The sequence below is a fragment of the Pseudorca crassidens genome, chromosome 10, assembly GCF_039906515.1.
Source record: "Pseudorca crassidens isolate mPseCra1 chromosome 10, mPseCra1.hap1, whole genome shotgun sequence".
In the NCBI taxonomy this organism is placed as follows: domain Eukaryota; kingdom Metazoa; phylum Chordata; class Mammalia; order Artiodactyla; family Delphinidae; genus Pseudorca; species Pseudorca crassidens.
The window spans coordinates 20,651,581-20,668,672 of record NC_090305.1 but is presented as its reverse complement, the minus strand read 5'-3'; the positions used below and the strand labels follow the sequence as shown (position 1 = coordinate 20,668,672).

Sequence of the window (17,092 nt, the reverse complement as noted above, 5' to 3'; positions counted from 1 at the left end):
ATATAAAGCTCAAAACATGAAATGGTTCAGTATTTCTTTAAATTATAATTTGTAGGTGTCAGTGGGTCATAGCATGTTCAGAGGGGCCAAAACTATGTTCTAGGTTGCTCCCCATGGTGATCTCTACTGTGTTGAATAGAGATTATAGCCATCAAGTTATTTTGTATAGAAGTGATGTGATGGACGCTAGTTCTGAGTGTAAAATTAGGGCAAGGATATAGAAGGTCAAATTTGAATAAGCAACAACAATTACTGAGATTTTGCATAGTCTAGAATCTAGGCCCTTGGAACACTAGAGTAAATTAGACACAGTCACTATTGTCCATTCAGATGTGGAAGACACACATAATAATACATGGCAAGTGCATTGTCTTAGGTACAATAGCAGGGGGACATGCAGGTCATTACAGGAGACCAGATGAGGGGTTCCAATCCTAAGCTGAAGAGCACAGGGGAGATCTCCTTCTGCAAGTAATTCCTGAGCTAAATGTTAAAAGAGGAGTGTTATGGTAGAATTTTCCACACTGGAGCCCAACTTGTACAAAAGCATGAAAAAAAAAAAACCATTTCTGAAGGGAATCACTTGCCTACATGGTCAGTTAGGGAAGGGCAGAAGATTAAGTTAGGGAGGTGGGTGTGACCAGAACATGGAGGTCTTGTTCGCCATGTCAGTGAGCTACAAGCAATAGTGACATGGGCAGATTTTCTCTCTAGATAGGACACTCTGGCCCAATTCCAGAATCAGGAAGACTAGTTAGTGGTCCACACAGCAGCGGTGAGGACTGGACTAGGGCTGGAAGAGCTGGGATGGAAAGAAGAGAGATATGAGTAATTTAGGAGGCAGAAGTGAAAGATCATGGCATTTGGTTAGATAGATGCAGGAGAAGAGAGGAGTTAGGAGTCCTGGGCCTCTAACCTGAGATACTGAATAGAGAGTGGTATGAATAACTAAGCCAGAGAATGCAGGAAGAGTCCTTTTCAGAGGGAAGATAATGAGTTGACTTTGGACATGTGTTAGCAGTAATACTGGGATAAACAAGTGGGTGTGTGTATTAGTTTCATGGGCTGCCATAACAAAATACCATGAGCTTGTGGCTTAAGCAATAGTAATTTATTGTCTCACAATTCGAGAAGTCCAAAATCAAAATGCCAGCAGAGTTGGTTCCTTCTGGGGTTTGTGAGGGAGAATCTGTCCCATGCCTCTCTGCTGGTAGCCTCAGGCATTCTTTGGCTTATAGATAGCTTTCTCTCTGTGTCTTCGTCTCTTCTTCCCTCTCTACATATCTGTCTCTGTGTCAGAATTTCCCTGTTTTATAAAGACACAAGTCATATTTGATTAGGGCCCACCTTAATGACTTCATCTTAACTTGATCATCTGCAAAGACCATATTTCCAAGTGAGGTGACATTTGGTACTGTGGGTTAGGACTTCCGCATCTTTTTGGGAGACACAGTTCAATGCATAACAGCAAGCCCAAAAACAGCCAGACCATAAATCTGAAACTTGTAAAAAGACCTGGGATGGAGACAAAGATATAAAAGTACAGACGTTCAGTACTAAAGACATGAATAAGTAATGCTCAGGAGGAGCCTGTGAATGAAAAAATACCAAGCCAAAGACAGAATGCCAACGTTCAAGGAGTGGGCAGAATAAGAAATGCCCACACATAACAGAGCCAAAGGGTCAGGCTTGTACATGTGAGGAACAATGGGAGGACACAACGCTTATAGAAACGCATGAACATGGCCTTTAAGAAAGATGACAGATCAGCAATAAGTACACTGCAATTCAATTAGATGAGGTCAGGAAAGGAACATGGTCAACTTGTGATTAGAAGTTCACTGGTGGCTTTTTCATGACACATTTAGCAGAGATATGGGTGTGCAGGTCACTTTGCAGTTTGTTGGTGAGTGAATGAGAATGAGAGAGTAGAGAAAGCAAGAAAAATATTTTCAGGAAGGGATGGGAATATAGCCAGAGGAGAATAGAGGGAAAGGAAGAGTGACCTAAGTGGGAAAAGGACTGGCCCAGGGGATGCTTTGGGGAAGAAATAGTGGAGCGGGAGTGAAGATATGGAAGGACAGGGTGAAGAGATGGAGCAAGGTCTTTGAAGACACAATAAGGATTCAGGTACAGGTTTGCCTTGAACATATAGAAAGAAAATATGAAATCAAAAACATGAATTTTCTCTTTAAGAAAGGGAGTCCAGGAAACCAGCAACAAACGAAAAAGCAACCTACTTAATGGGAGAGAATGTTTGAAAATCATATATTTGATAAGGGGTTAATATTGAAAATACATAAAGAACTCATACAACTCAATAATAAAAAAAAAGCCAATCTGATTTAAAAATGGACAGAAGAACTGAGTAGACATTTTCCAAGAGAAGACACACAAACGGCCAACAAGTACATAAAAAGGTGCTCAACATCATTCATCATCAGCGAAATGCAAATCAAAACCACGAGATATCATTTCATACCAATTAGAATGGCCATTATCAAAAAGACAAGAGATAACAAGTGTTTAGAAGGATATGGAGAAAAGGGACTCGTACAATGTTGATGAGAAGGTAGATTGGTGCAGTCACTATGGAAAACAGTATGGCGGGTCCTCAAAAAATTAAAAATAGAACTACCTCATGATCCAGCAATCCCAGTTCTGAGAATACATCTGAAGGAAATGAAAACAGTATCTCAAAGAGATATCTACACTCCTATGTTCACTGCAGCATTATTCACAATAGCCAAGATATGGAAGCAACCCATCAATGGTAAATGAATAAAGAAGATATATATATATATACACACACACACACACACACACATACATATACATATGTTTCAGCCATGAGAATGAAAGACATTCTGCACATGGATGGACTTTGAAGGCATTATGCAAAGTGAAATAAGTCAGATAAAGACAAATACATATTACTTATATGGGAAATCTGAGAAAACCAAACTCATAGAAACAGAGATTAGAATGGGGGTTACTAGGGGGTGGAGGATAGGGGGGAAAGGGGACATGTTTGTCAAAGAGTATAAACTTGCAGTTATAAGACAGATAACTTCTGGGGATCTAATGTACAGCATAGTGATTATAGTTAATAATACTGTCTTATACACTTGAATGTTGCTAAGAGGGCAACATTTTAAATCTTAAACTTTTAAATCTTAAAAGTTCTCAACACAAAAAAGGAAATGGTAATTATGTGATGTGATGGAGGTGTTAGCTAACACTGTGGTGGTAATCATTTTGCAATATAAGTGTTTCTAATCAACACAATGTGTACCTTAAACTTATACAATGTTAAATGTCAATTATATCTCAATGAAGCCGGGGGGAAAAAAAGAAAAAGAGTCCATTTTTTTTCTCAGTAAAATGCCTGCTGACTATACAGTTGAACTAAATTAAGGAGTTCCAAAGTAGATACATTTTTGTTTGATGAACCCTCTTTGTTCCCTATAATGTTGATGTCCCCAAAGAAAAAGAAAATCCAGTTGGTGCTAATGAAACCTCTAAGCTCTCCCTGTTGGGCAGTATAACCTAAAGGCTCCACATGCTTGCATCAGCTGCAAGATCTTGATTATTAAATATATTATTAAAACATTTACCTTGAAAATGAAAGATGACTTAAAATTGAATCAGTTGATTAAAATGATTCTACCTTTAGGTGTATTATTTTTTTTAAAGTTACAGACTACACAGTGAAAGTTCCTAAAGTTTAGGATGGCTATTTTACTCTTCCTATTGCAAACAAGTTTTTAAGAGTGATTTCTGCTGTCTTTTCTGAAATCCAGAACACATACAAAAATGTTTTCCCCATCCCGTTGTTGTTTTGTTTTTTGACTCTAATCTTCCCTAAATAGAGGAAGCACACCTGTATTGCTTGACAATAAAGAAGAAGAGGTAAAAATGGGTGCAATGATGATTATGAGAGAGGGAAGACATTGGATGGGATTATGGTGCCGCTTTGCCTTTGTGAGTGAAAGGTTGATCTGGGCACATAGCAGTTCATTCATGCAAGTCCACATGTCAGTGTCGTGGTGGGTTAGATGGGAGTCCATACGACAATATATTGGGTTATACAGGCCTGAATCACAGTACAACAAGGGTTGGTAACTCCATATGAGATGATACTGGGTATTAAAAGGTCCATGAGGGAGCTTACTGATGGGTTTGTAGGTCTAGGTGACTATACATGGGGTGTTGTGTGATATTGTGATTTATAATAAGAATTTTATATTTGGTCTTTGTCCCTTCCTAGGTTCCTAGCTCCTAAAAACCTCGGAATGTCCCAAGTGGAGAGGTATCTTCTGTTATGTTAATGTGGTTACTTTTGGAATGTACCAAAAGATGGGGGCTGCTTGCCAAGGGAATCCAATCTGGATTAGGGGGTGGAATTTTCAGTCACACTCCTGTGACCTTTGGGGAGGGGAGAGGGGCTGGAAGTTGAATCAATTGCCAACGGCCAATGTTTTAACCAATCATATTTACATAACGACGCCTCCATAAAAGCTCAAAGGAGTTGAGTTCAGAGAGCTTTCGGGTTGTTGAACCAGAGCATGTCCAGAGAATTGCTTAGCAGTGTGTGAAAAAAGCCCACGTTGTACCTTGTGCATATGACAGCGTGCGAGAGGAAGTAAGCCCACTTGGAAGCATATCATGTGTTGATTTATTCATTTGTCAACACATCGGGTGTTGGTTGCATATGACAGCACATTATTTGACAGGACATTATTTCAGCACAGCCATTGTAGAATTCGTGATTTCATGAGAACTGTTCATCCTCTTCCTTGGCTCTAGATGAACCCAGAGGTGTGAGGAAAATAGTGCAAATGGGTGTGTGTGTGCTCATCTCCAGTACAGCCCAGTATTTGCGGCAGCCTCTCGGAGTCAGAGTTTTTCAAGAAAAGGGAATTGATTTTTCTTGAGTAATAACAGTAGTGGACATTTTCTAAAAGTTGCAGAATGGTTAAGTTGCTTGTCCAGGGTCACAGCAGTGAGTAGCAGAACTGAGATCCAATCTCAGGCAGTCTGACTGAAGAGTGTGTGCCTGAAACTTCTATGCTAAACTGCCCCTTAAAAGTATATTTTGGGCTTCCCTGGTGGCGCAGTGGTTGAGAGTCCGCCTGCTGATGCAGCGGACGTGGGTTCATGCCCCAGTCTGGGAGGATCCCGCATGCCGCGGAGCGGCTGGGCCCGTGAGCCATGGCCGCTGGGCCTGCGCGTCCGGAGCCTGTGCTCCGCAACGGGAGAGGCCACAACAGTGAGAGGCCCGCGTACCGCAAAAAAAAAAAAAAAAGTATATTTTACTTGGATCAGGAATAGCTACCAGCTATCAAAAAATTATAAAATTTAATATAAACTATTTTATTAAATCTTCACAACCTCATGGATTAAGAAATTATTTCCATTTCCTCACAGGGAAGAGATTGAAGGGCCGGAAGGTTAAATGGCTTCCTCAAATGCTATTTGCGTTAGGAGCAAGAATTTTACAGCGGCCAAAATTCCACTGTATAGATTGATATAAATGTTAATCAAGACTGATATTTCTGTTGCTCTTCAAATACATTGTTGAGGTTGCACTGAGCACTTCATCATTTTATCCTGCTGGGTTGCTATCAAAGACCGTTTACCATGAGCTATAAGTTTCATCTGCTGGTCCCCATTAGCTCAAGTCTCATCCCAGAACTAAGTGCCCATCCATCAACCTGCTGGTCCTTCTGCACACACATTCCATTAGTTGCTATTTCACCACCAGAGTAAACTCTGAATCAGAAAGCAGGAAGGCCACCTAAGGGTAGGTCAGCCATCGAGGTCTGACTCAACCTCACGGAGGAGGTCTCTTCTCAGACACTAGGTCTTAGAATTGTTCCAATCAAGGGCAAGAGAGTCTTACCCTTCTGCTCTTCGTATGCGCTCACCTTTATCATTTCTGAATTCTTCAATTTGGGTCATTTGGGCAGAAGTGACCAGTGTCCTCCATAAAGGCTTCAGCCATCTGGCCCCCCCATTTGAGCACAGATGTGACCAGAGATGTGCTGACTGAGGATGGATTTTTGTTTGTATTCTGTATCCTTGCCTTCAGCCTATATACTCTGATCTCCCTTCTCATCACTCTGTGTGCAAACAATTCATTACCAGGCATACACACAGCCTCTAGTACAACATCCTTCTTATAGTACTTTTAACATGAGGTTTTTTTAACATGAATTTTTAAGTAGGCATAATTTACATGATACAAGGAGCGAGCTTTTAAGTGTAAAACTACTGAGCTACTTTATTAAGATCAGAAGTTTACAGGTGATATTCAAAAAATAATGACGTGTATTGTGAAACTTTTGTTTCCCCAGGCAACACCAACCTGGGGCAGAAGTAGGGGGAAATGATTTACACTTACAGGGGAAAGATTGCACTGATCTGACTCCAGCCACAACCTGCTCCTACCAAGACTTCACCCTCCAATAAAGCTCAAATCTTTCTGAGAATCCCAATGAGGGACTTATTATCATGAGTTTTGTATTATCATTGCTATGTCAATATTTGGTGTCAAACCAACAAGAAATTTAAAACCATTTCCAATATGTTCTTTTGATTCACTCCTTTTCATTATCTGTAAATTCCATTACACACATGAGTAGTCATCGTGGACGATATACGTATCCCAGGAAGCTGTTCCTATACCAGATTAGCTAGCAGTAATTTAACTCTATCCATTTTTGACCCAAACCACACAAATGTAGCCTAATTTTTAGCCCAAATTAAGTATATTCCCACTTAAGCTTTGCCGTAGCAATATTAAACCATTCCCTCCATTACTTCATCACCCATCACTAGGGGGAGTCCAACAGAATGGTGATGGATAGTGGCCTTACACAATTGTGGTTAAAACTGGTTAAAATTTTCAAACACCTAAGACTATGTGAACACATTTCTAGTGCCCTGTCCCCCTCCACCGGAAGCTTGGAAACAGCCCATGCAAATGACAGGTTCTTAATCTTGTCACTGAGAGTACTATATGGATATGACTGACTGCTGAAGGCCCTGACATGGCTGTACCATGCTTCTTTGAGTCTTCAAAGTAAGCACATAATGAATATCCAGTGAACAGAACTGAAGCACCAGTGTACGGTCGGGCCACTCCGGATGGCTGTTCTCTTGCTCTCTGTACATCTCCTGCTTCACCTACGCCCTACTCACAGGAACGTGCTTTCCCCCTGCCCCTTAGGCCAGAATGGCTTCACCTGCTAGTTTATGAAAGGGAAACAGCTGTCCTCAAGATGGTCGTTACCCTGAGGGGCTGTGAGGGACGTGCCCCAGCTGCTGGTTTCCCTGGTAACTGATGAGCCAACCTGACGTCATTCCCCCTATAAATGGCAGCCTCTCCACGCCCGCCCCCTCCACGGCGAAGGCTGCTGCCGCGTCCTGAAGGCTGGCTGCCGCACACGGTGGGGTGCTGCTCCGGGACCTGGTTTCAGACATGTAAGATCCCCTGTCCAATAAGCCATTGACGTCTCTGTCGCTGTCTCCAAGCTATTTCTTCGGTCTTGAGGCTGGGCAACTACAAGGCTTGCAGGCCTGCGGGGTGCAGACTGGTGAGTCAGCCAGAAGGCCAGGGAAACTCCTGTGAGCGCCACGGTGTTGGGAAAAAAGGACAAGGAATGGAAAGTTGCGGGGAAAGACGTGGCTGTCCACTCGCATGTGGGGGCCTGTAGCAGCTGTCTGCCATGAGAGGTAGCTTGCTCTTTCCATTATATTGATGATATCCTGTTAACCTCCGAGTCCCTTTCTAGTTTAAAAGTAGCAGCCCTGTGCTAGTGACTCATCTGATTGCACGGAGATGGCTGGTGAATAAGCCACTGTTTGGGGTCTAGAAGAGCTATGTGTGAACTCTAGGACCCCCATGGACATCAGTAGTGACCAAGGGATCTGCTTTGTCGGCCATGAAGTTCAGGAATGGGCCGATAAGAATGGCACACACCGGCATCTCCCCCCGCCTCACAACCCCACTGCTGCTGGGCGGTGAACGAGCTGCTTCAACAACAGCTGAGACGGGAAACCCGCTCCTTCAACGTGTGGACACATCCCAGGAGCTGACGCCATGTTAACCCAGAGGCCGCTAGTCAACGCCGTTCAGGTTCAACTGTTGACCACTGAAGGACCGTTGCCAACTGCTGGCCAGGACGATAACTCACTTTTGCCCTCGCCACAGGCTCTACCCCCAGGGGAACACATAACATGGCCCTGGGACTGGCAGGTAAGTGTGGTTTGGGTTTGCTGCCTCATGGAGAAGAGGATTAGAAAGAGACTTAAGAGGTTTCACCTGTCTCCTACCCAGCCCCACCTAAGAGCACTAAGGTAATCAATCCGCGCCCCCTACTGGAGAAGGGCACCATTACACTAACCCTGCAGTCTGTTACATGGCCTCTCCAGTATTCGGCACTGGCTGTGGGGACTGAGGGTAGACAGGCCGTGGGGTCCTGCAGGCCAGGACAGAAACCATGGGCAGGGGTGGTGGTATCTCAGTGCTGTTACTGCTTGTATTTTGCTCAATGGTCGTCATCTTCCCTGTATTGTGCCTGTTAAACACCTTACATTTCACCCCTCGTCTGAGTAGAGGGAATCTGTTCACAGACTGGGCGACAACAGTGGCCTCACTGTGAAATGAGTTTGATGGCTGGGTCTACAAGGAGACGCCGTCATGGTCCTCCTCTGGCCCCTCCATGACCCGATAAGCTCCTGACTCCATAAGTTTGCCCACCTCTTGGCCTCCTGATTCTCTTTCGCTGCTGTTGTCTGTATTGCATTTGTGGTAGCTGGTTGCAGTTTGCCTCTGTGTACCTGACCCCTCGGACCCCTCACTCCTCACAGTGTGAAGGGACAATGCGGAAGGTGGGGGGGCAAGATTGTAAGGGTCATGCGGGGTGTGTAGGGGTGGAGTATATGGAGGCTGCCCAAGATGGCTGTTCTCTTGCTCTCTGCCCATCCCCTGCTCTACCACTGCCTGCTTCACCGACACCCTACTCACATGACTGACCTTCCTACGTACTTGCCCCGGCCTCAGCTAATGATTGCTCTAGCTTTAAATCAGGACGTCTCCATCGTAATAAGTTATCAAAGGGGCTGTGAGGGACATGCCCCTTTGCTGGTTCTCCTGGTAACCGATGAGCCAACCTGACATCAATTCCCCACAGGAACGTGCTTTCCCCCTGCCCCTTAGGCCAGAATGGCTCCACCTGCTAGTTTATTAAAGGGAAACATCTGCCCTCGTGATGCTGTTAACCTGAGGGGCTGTGAGGAAAGTGCCCCCACTCCTGGTTTCCCTCGGTAGCTGATGAGCCAACGTGACGTCAAATCCCCCTATAAATGGTCGCCTCCCCCTCCCCGCCCCCCCCCCCGCCCCCAGCGAAGACTGCTGTCATGTCCTGCCTGCCTTCCGCCCCACATGGTGCCACTGCAGGACCTTGCTTCGAACATGTAAGATTCCCTGTCCATTACACCATTGATGTCTCTGTCACTGACTCCAGGCTCTTTCCTCGGTCTCGAGGATGGGCAAGTACAGGGCTTGCAGGCCTGAGGGGTGCAGCCCAACCGGTGTCTTCCAAATGTCCTGTTCCACTTCATCATATGAGTTTCCAAGCAGAACTACCTTGTCCACTATGTCTTAAAGAAATTTTGGTAAAATTGCTCCTTTAGTTTTTAGCTGCAAACCCCTCGGAACCCTCTTCCCTCAAAGTCTGAGGGGCTGAACCACACTCACTTTTTCTCTCCCAGTAATCGCCTCTCTTTATTTCCTATGCAATTGTTACTGAATCAGCAATATTGAAATTGTGTGCCTCCCTGCATCAGCCCTTTGGGTAAGGTTCTTTCCCCAATTTTCCTCATTCCCAGGGGCCTTTAGTCACTTATGAAGAGGTTCCCATCGGATTCCTCCATAAACCAAGCATATTAGGATTTTACTGATTATTATCAATAAAAACAGTTTAGGTTCATCCTGAGACAATCTCTACCTTAGCTGTATGTGTGATTAAAAAAAAAATCAATGTAGAGGTTCTTTCCCATCAAAAATTAAGAAGTCTTTCAATTAGTAACTGCAGTACACATTCTCAGTTCCCTTTGCCAGAACTACCTACCAATTTGCAGTGAGCTTTCATTCCCAACACCTGGCACGTGTTTGCCTTATTGGGTTTTGGGAGCCTGTTTTGCCTGCCAGCATGAATGTGCCTGGGAGTTTATGTCCTCCTGGGAACAGGAGGCCAGTAATCCATCGCCACAGAGATATAAATACTCCAGCTCCCTTGCTCCTACTGGGGACGTCTCTGAGGCAAAACCTACACTGTCTCCCAAACTCCTAAGAATTGATCTGGACCTTACTCGATATCCCTTCTAGATCTTCTCTTCTCTGCCAGTTTTTCCTGGGAATGTGTCCTAACAGATCATTTTTACAGGAATCCTCATTTCAGGATCTGGTTCTTGAGAATTTGATCTAAGACAGTTGTTTCTGCAAGGGAACCTGGGATGCAGACTCTCAGGATAGACTTCTGGAGTTAAATCACTCACAGGCCAGATGGCACAAGGACCTTCTTGATGTTAGTAAGAGCAGTGGTAATAATCCTGGCCTACTGTAGCAGTATGATTACGAAGACCCTCTCCTGTGGGACACTTGGATGGGAAATGGGGTACTGGTGAAAGGACATGCACTGGCTTGGTTAATACTTCTAGTGTTGAGAGATATGGGGAAATAGCAATTATAACAACTTCGAAGCTGGCTTTTTGATGGTCAGTACCACTGAGGGCCTCGAGCAGGAGAATTACATCAGAGCATGACATGAAAGTCAGAAAATCTTCCTGGCAGCATTTAAAGATACACGATCTCCAATAACCAGAAGGAAGACCTGTTCTGAAGATCAGACTCAGGATTTGATGGTCAGACTAGCAGAAACACAAAGACTGGATTTAAAGGCACAAAAATTATACTAAAGACAAGTTTGGGGTAAACCTGAAACTTATCCTGCAGGAGTGGCCATACCTGGTGCTGGCAGACAACAGCCTCTTTGTCTGAAGACCACATAGAAAGCACAGTTGACACAGATGCCTTGCAAGAAAAAGCTTACTTGGTCAGTTTCTGTTATAGTTTCCTCTAATATCTGACAAATAATAAAACTAATGCTAGACAAATAACTAGGTCAGGTCTTAGTACGTCCTAACTGGTATAGTACTGGTCCCACTAAGGGAGGGAAGGGATTTTTCACCAATAAAGTGTCAGGAGTAAGGAGAGTGTGTCTGGAATATGGGACCAGGCTTTTGGGGCAGAATGGAAGACTGGATAAGGGAGACTTTGTCAATACGGGGATACAATGCTGTGACTCAGGACTTAACGTTATATAAGCCTAAATGGGATGCCTGAAATCGTCCATTCGTGGAAAATTAGTAACTCAAAAGCAATACTAGGGCTGCCCTGGTGGCGCCCATACAGAAGACACGGGTTCGTGCTCCAGTCTGGGAAGATTCCACATGCCGCAGAGCAGCTAGGCCCGTGAGCCATGGCCGCTGAGCCTGCGCGTCTGGAGCCTGTGCTCAGGAACGGGAGAGGCCACAACAGTGAGAGGCCCACGTACCGCAAAAAAAAAAAAAAAAAGCAACACTGCATGCCAGGTGGAATGGCGGAGAGTAATGCCATTTTAAAAGATTTATAGGATGCTAGGATAATGGCCTCTATCATATTCCCATTCAACTCACCATTTTGTGGCCCCAGCAAAAATGGATTGTAACAGAAGATGAAGGATTACCATAGACTTAATCCAATGGTAGTCTTAATTGCGTGTGTTGTGCCAGATGGCGTATTTTTAATAGAGCAACTTTATTTTCAGCATGTATAGAAGTCCTAGTTCCCAGAAGAGAGGAATGCTTCCAGGAACGGGCTTAGTAAGGCTTCCAATAAGCCTAAAACTATGAATGCTGACTTGTCATGTTGGGATCCTCTTGCTGGTAGACCGAGAGTGAAAGAAAGAAGTCGCCATGCTGGCCAGGAGTATTTAACCCTGATCATTATGAGACGGTTGGTTGCTACCACATAATAGGGACAGAGACAAGTATGTCCAGAGCTCAGGGAATCCCACATTTTAACTATGAAAAGATAATTACAGCACCTACATCAAAGTTATGGCATCAAACCTTCAGAGATGAATTATTGGGTTACCCCACTCTGCAGGCAACGCAAAGCAGCAAAAGTGCTGGCCAAGAGAGGAGACCTGTAATGGGTAGATGAAGTAAGATCATGAATATCAGTTACGTCCTTGGGACTGATTACGGCAGCAGGGGTGTAAATGTTTCATTAATCTTTTCTTCCTGAAGAATCAGTGCTATGAACTTAATGTGAAGGGAGAATGGAACTGAAGAGTGTGAAGGACAACAGAAGCTGTTGGTGCTCTGCCCTTATCTCCTGGGGTCCTTTGTATTTTGGAGCACACAAATTCCCCTTGTGCCTTCACTGGCAACAGCCAGCACACCCATCACTTGGTTTGAGGGCTGCCCTTGGGCTGCTGGAACCTACTTGATCTGTGCTCACTGAAAGGTAAAATTGTCTGGGGAGTTAGGACCTCCCAGAGGCAGCCCTTAGCCAGGGATTAATGGGTGCTGGCATATACATACTCCAACTTCTTTAGCTTTGGTTAGGAAAACTCTGAGGTATGGTTAAGGCTGTGCCCACTGCTCCCTTGCAGAATGAACCCAAAATTGCCTTCCTCCAGATTTAGCTTGTTACCGCACACTTGTTTGCTCTCCTTTATTTTTCTGCCCACTTCCCTCCTTCCCTGCTGGTTTTTTTTTTGTTTTTTTGTTTTTTTTTTTTTTGAACAAATTTACCATTTATTTGGGAAACATACTGTCTTGTTCAGGGCATGAATCTTATTACGTACATTTGTCTTTGTAAACATAGTGTCAGTATATCTAAGAACAAGAAATAATTTTGTGTCCACAGCCTCAGATGAATATCACCCTCTTTTTTTTTTATTGGAGTATAATTACTTTACAATGGTGTGTTAGTTTCTGCTTTATAACAAAGTGAATCAGTTATACATATGTTCCCATATCTCTTCCCTCTTGCGTCTCCTTCCCTCCCACCCTCCCTATCCCACCCCTCTAGGTGGTCACAAAGCACTGAGCTGATCTCCCTGTGCTATGCGGCTGCTTCCCACTAGCTATCTACCTTATGTTTGTTAGTGTATATATGTCCATGCCTCTCTCTCGCTTTGTCACAGCTTACCCTTCCCCCTCCCCATATCCTCAACTCCATTCTCCAGTAGGTCTGTGTCTTTATTCCTGTCTTACCCCTAGGTTCTTCATGACATTTCTTTTTCTTAAATTCCATATATATGTGTTAGCATACAGTATTTGTCTTTCTCTTTCTGACTTACTTCACTCTGTATGACAGACTCTAGGTCTATCCACCTCATTACAAATAGCTCAATTTCGTTTCTTTTTATGGCTGAGTAATATCCCATTGTATATATGTGCCACATCTTCTTTATCCATTCATCCGATGACGGGCACTTAGGTTGTTTCCATCTCAGGGCTATTGTAAATAGAGCTGCAATGAACATTTTGGTACATGACTCTTTTTGAATTATGGTTTTCTCAGGGTATATGCCCAGTAGTGGGATTGCTGGGTCATATGGTAGTTCTATTTGTAGTTTTTTAAGGAAACTCCATACCCTGCTGTTTTCATTGTTTTTCTGAAAATACTGCCTATTAAATCACTTTTACAGGAATCTTAATGTCAAGGTCTGCTTCTAGGAGAGGCAACAAATTTATTTTGGTAATAATATTAGTGTTACTTTGATGCTAATATGGGTATATTATAATAAAGCAAGAAAAGTAATTATATTAACTAAGACATTCAACATAAGGGGAAAATGCAAGAGTATAAAATTAACGAACTTTAAAAGAAATCACTCTAACATTCTATTTGAATTGGAAATATTAGAATTTATGATTTTTCTCTTAAAAACTGTTTCCAAATTCTTCCACTGAAAAGGCCTAGATGCAGTGAGCACCCCAGTGCCCAGTGTGTGGTCTCCAAATGTTATTTCTTTCTGAAAGGAACCAGCACTCCTTAAAGTCCAGGTCTGGGAAGAGAAAATATTTGGGGACGCTGGAATATAATTTGTGCTAGAAAATAAGGAAGCTAACCAAGATCATTAGGGTCATGTCATAATGACATAGAAGCCAGCTTGAAGGGACTCTTGCTGGCCAAAGAGGAGACAATCTGAGAATCAAAATAGAGTAAGGACTGTGATGGATTGAAACACATCAAATTCCATGAGGTCATAATTTTACTTGGTCATCTTTGCTAAGGCACTAAATTATTATTCTGGAATTTTATAAAGTATTTATCCTGACTTTCCTATTATTTGATTAGGTATATTTTCCAAATACTTGATTAGGTATATTTCCTGTTTTGTAGAAAATTCCAGCTCATAAATGAAGGCATGATAGAATTACAAAATCACCATTTTGCAACTTCTAATGAAATAACAGTTCTAGGTAACATTAACAACAGCTAAAATCACAGGTGAAAGGTTAAGTACTTTATTAGTGGATAAGTCAGAGAATATCTGAACCCCCTGATCAGTCTTACTAAAAGTGAGACAACCTGCTGTGGTGAAAACATCCAGCACCCCTACGAAGTATTCATGTCCTGAATCTAACCAAGTCTCTCTATATACTTAGTAGTTCCCAGGATATAAGGGGATAAAGAAATATATCAAATGACACAGGAAGCAATTAGCCAAATCAATTATGAGAGTCATTCTGCAAATGACTCTTGTATTATTGTTGTTTTAAATAACAGCAAGTAGAAAAGAGGGGGAGGAATTGTTAGGAAATTAAAGAGAGCCGAGAGCCATAACAATTAAGTGTCATATGTGGATCTTGTTTGGATCTTCATTTAAATAAATCAAGTATAAATGGATAACCTTGAAGTAATTAGGAAAATTTTCATAATGACTGGATATTAGATGATATTAAGGAGTTATTATTTATTTATTAGATATGCTGATGGCATGTTACGTTTTCAAAAGTCCTAATGAACTATGTAGTCATGCTGTACTTTTTGCAGGAGAAATGACATGATATAATACAGAAAACAACCTTTGGGTATATGGAAACTCGAATGGCCAATTATTGAAAATTGTGGAAACTGGTTAAGGGGTACATGGTTATATTAAACTGGTCTACTTTTTTTTTTTTTATGTTTGAAACTTTCCATAATAAAACATTAAACTTAAAAACTTAATAAGGAAAACAGAATCCAGATGTAGAAGCCAGAAGTAATTTCAAAGGGTATGACAGAGCAGTGTAAAGCTTTGGGGCCAGCAAACAGAATGATGGTTCCCTCCTGGGTAATCAGTACCTAGAACTGGGGATATTGACACCAGATAGGAAGGTTATTTGCTTAAAATGTGGACATTAAACAGCTGCTGACCTGGGACTTTCAATCAATAAAAGGGCCCCTTCCCAGAAAATGTCAGAAGTTGCCAGCCTTCGTGTCAGACAGGACAAACAGCACAAACATCCTGGAATAGCCAGATGAAAATCAGCAGAACCTAGACTTCAGAAAAAGAAAACAAAATCCAGCTGTATATGACAAGACATCAAAGTCTCTTGGGCAAATGGGTTAAGGTTTTCAACATTTTAAAAAACTTCTTATTGGAGTCTAGTTGATTTACAATGTTGTGTTATTTTCAGGTGTACAACAAAGTGAATCAGTTATACATATACATATATCCACTTTTTTTAGATTCTTTTCCCATACAGTTCATTACAGAGTATTGAGTAGAGCTCCCCGTGCTATACAGTAGGTCCTTATTAGATATCTATGTTATATATAGTAGCAAGTATAGGTCAATCCCAATCTCCCAATTTACCCCTCGCCCCCTTACCCCCTGGTAACCATAAGTTTGTTTTCTACATCTGTGACTCTACTTCTGTTTCAACATTTCTTGAGAGAGAAAATAACTTGTTTAATTTATAGAGCATCTTCTATGTGCCAAACATTTATTGGGCTCTTTAAAAGCACACTAAAAAAAATTTAAATGCTTAAGTATGTAAGAAACTATACTGCAAAATTTTTTATTTAAGGGTTTAGATGTCCCTATCTGCTCAGTAGTTTGCCTTCAAGGGGTTCCAAGGTAAAATGCTCCCAAGTACTGCTATAGATAGGAGGCTGAACCAGCAGAACTTACAGTCAATGCAGGAGAAGCCACAAGGGAATTCATACTCTTCAGAGGACACAACTCAATAAAATGTACCTCATTCTGAGTAGCTTGAATATTAAACAGATGTGACCTTTGGAAGAGATGACAAAAGGAGTGTGGGGGGAGGAGGGATGAGACGGAGGGAGAGGAAGGGAAGAGGAAAAGAGAGGAGAGGCAGAAGGGAAAGGAGGGAAGAAGGAAGGATGGAAAGGAGGGAGGGAAGAAGGGGGAAAAAGCCAATAGGTCATTTATAAGGCATTTAGAAAGCCATAGCATGCCTGTCAAAATAGTTCTGTACACACAGAACCATCCTCAATAGAAAAATCCTGGAAATTCTTATGGGGCAGGCAGGTTCTACTTCCTGGTAGGGACAGAGACTGGTGGTGTCTGTCTGTCATGGTCATGAAATTATTGGCAAATTTCTAGGAGGTTTCTGGTCCATTGGATGACTTTAAGACTTGCACTCCTCCCCTGAAGATTCAAGGCAAGAATGTAAGTGAAGTTAAAAATTAAGTTTTCAGCTTTGACCTAGGGAGATCAAAAGATATGAAGAACTTAAATGGCTGAAATTAGCAAATCCTGTAATTCAGTATTTTTAAAAGTTGAGAGGAAAGTCTGCACAGGGGAAGAAGGAATCGCTTTTCTGTCCTGAATCAGGTTAGTGACTATACGCTTATCTACTATTCATTAAATGAAATTTACAATTAATTCCCCAGGAGGATTAATCAGGAGGGCTCCTTTGTTAGAGATCTGATCAAAGGTATTTAGCAATCTGGGGAAATCTGGGGGGAAAATATGTATTTTCGCAAGTTTTTCACAAGGGAAAGAAA

General features: G+C 42.4%; 1 protein-coding gene across 3 annotated transcripts in view; it reads left to right on the top strand.

The window, feature by feature from the left end:
• Nucleotides 1-16,409: 16,409 nt before the first annotated feature.
• Nucleotides 16,410-17,092, top strand: part of SLC17A1 (solute carrier family 17 member 1) — an 85,614-nt gene continuing 84,931 nt past the window's right edge. For all 3 annotated transcript variants that reach the window (XM_067755793.1, XM_067755791.1, XM_067755792.1), the window contains exon 1: nt 16,410-16,919. The gene's annotated coding sequence lies outside the window, so the exon portion shown is untranslated. The remainder of the gene's footprint in view (nt 16,920-17,092) is intronic.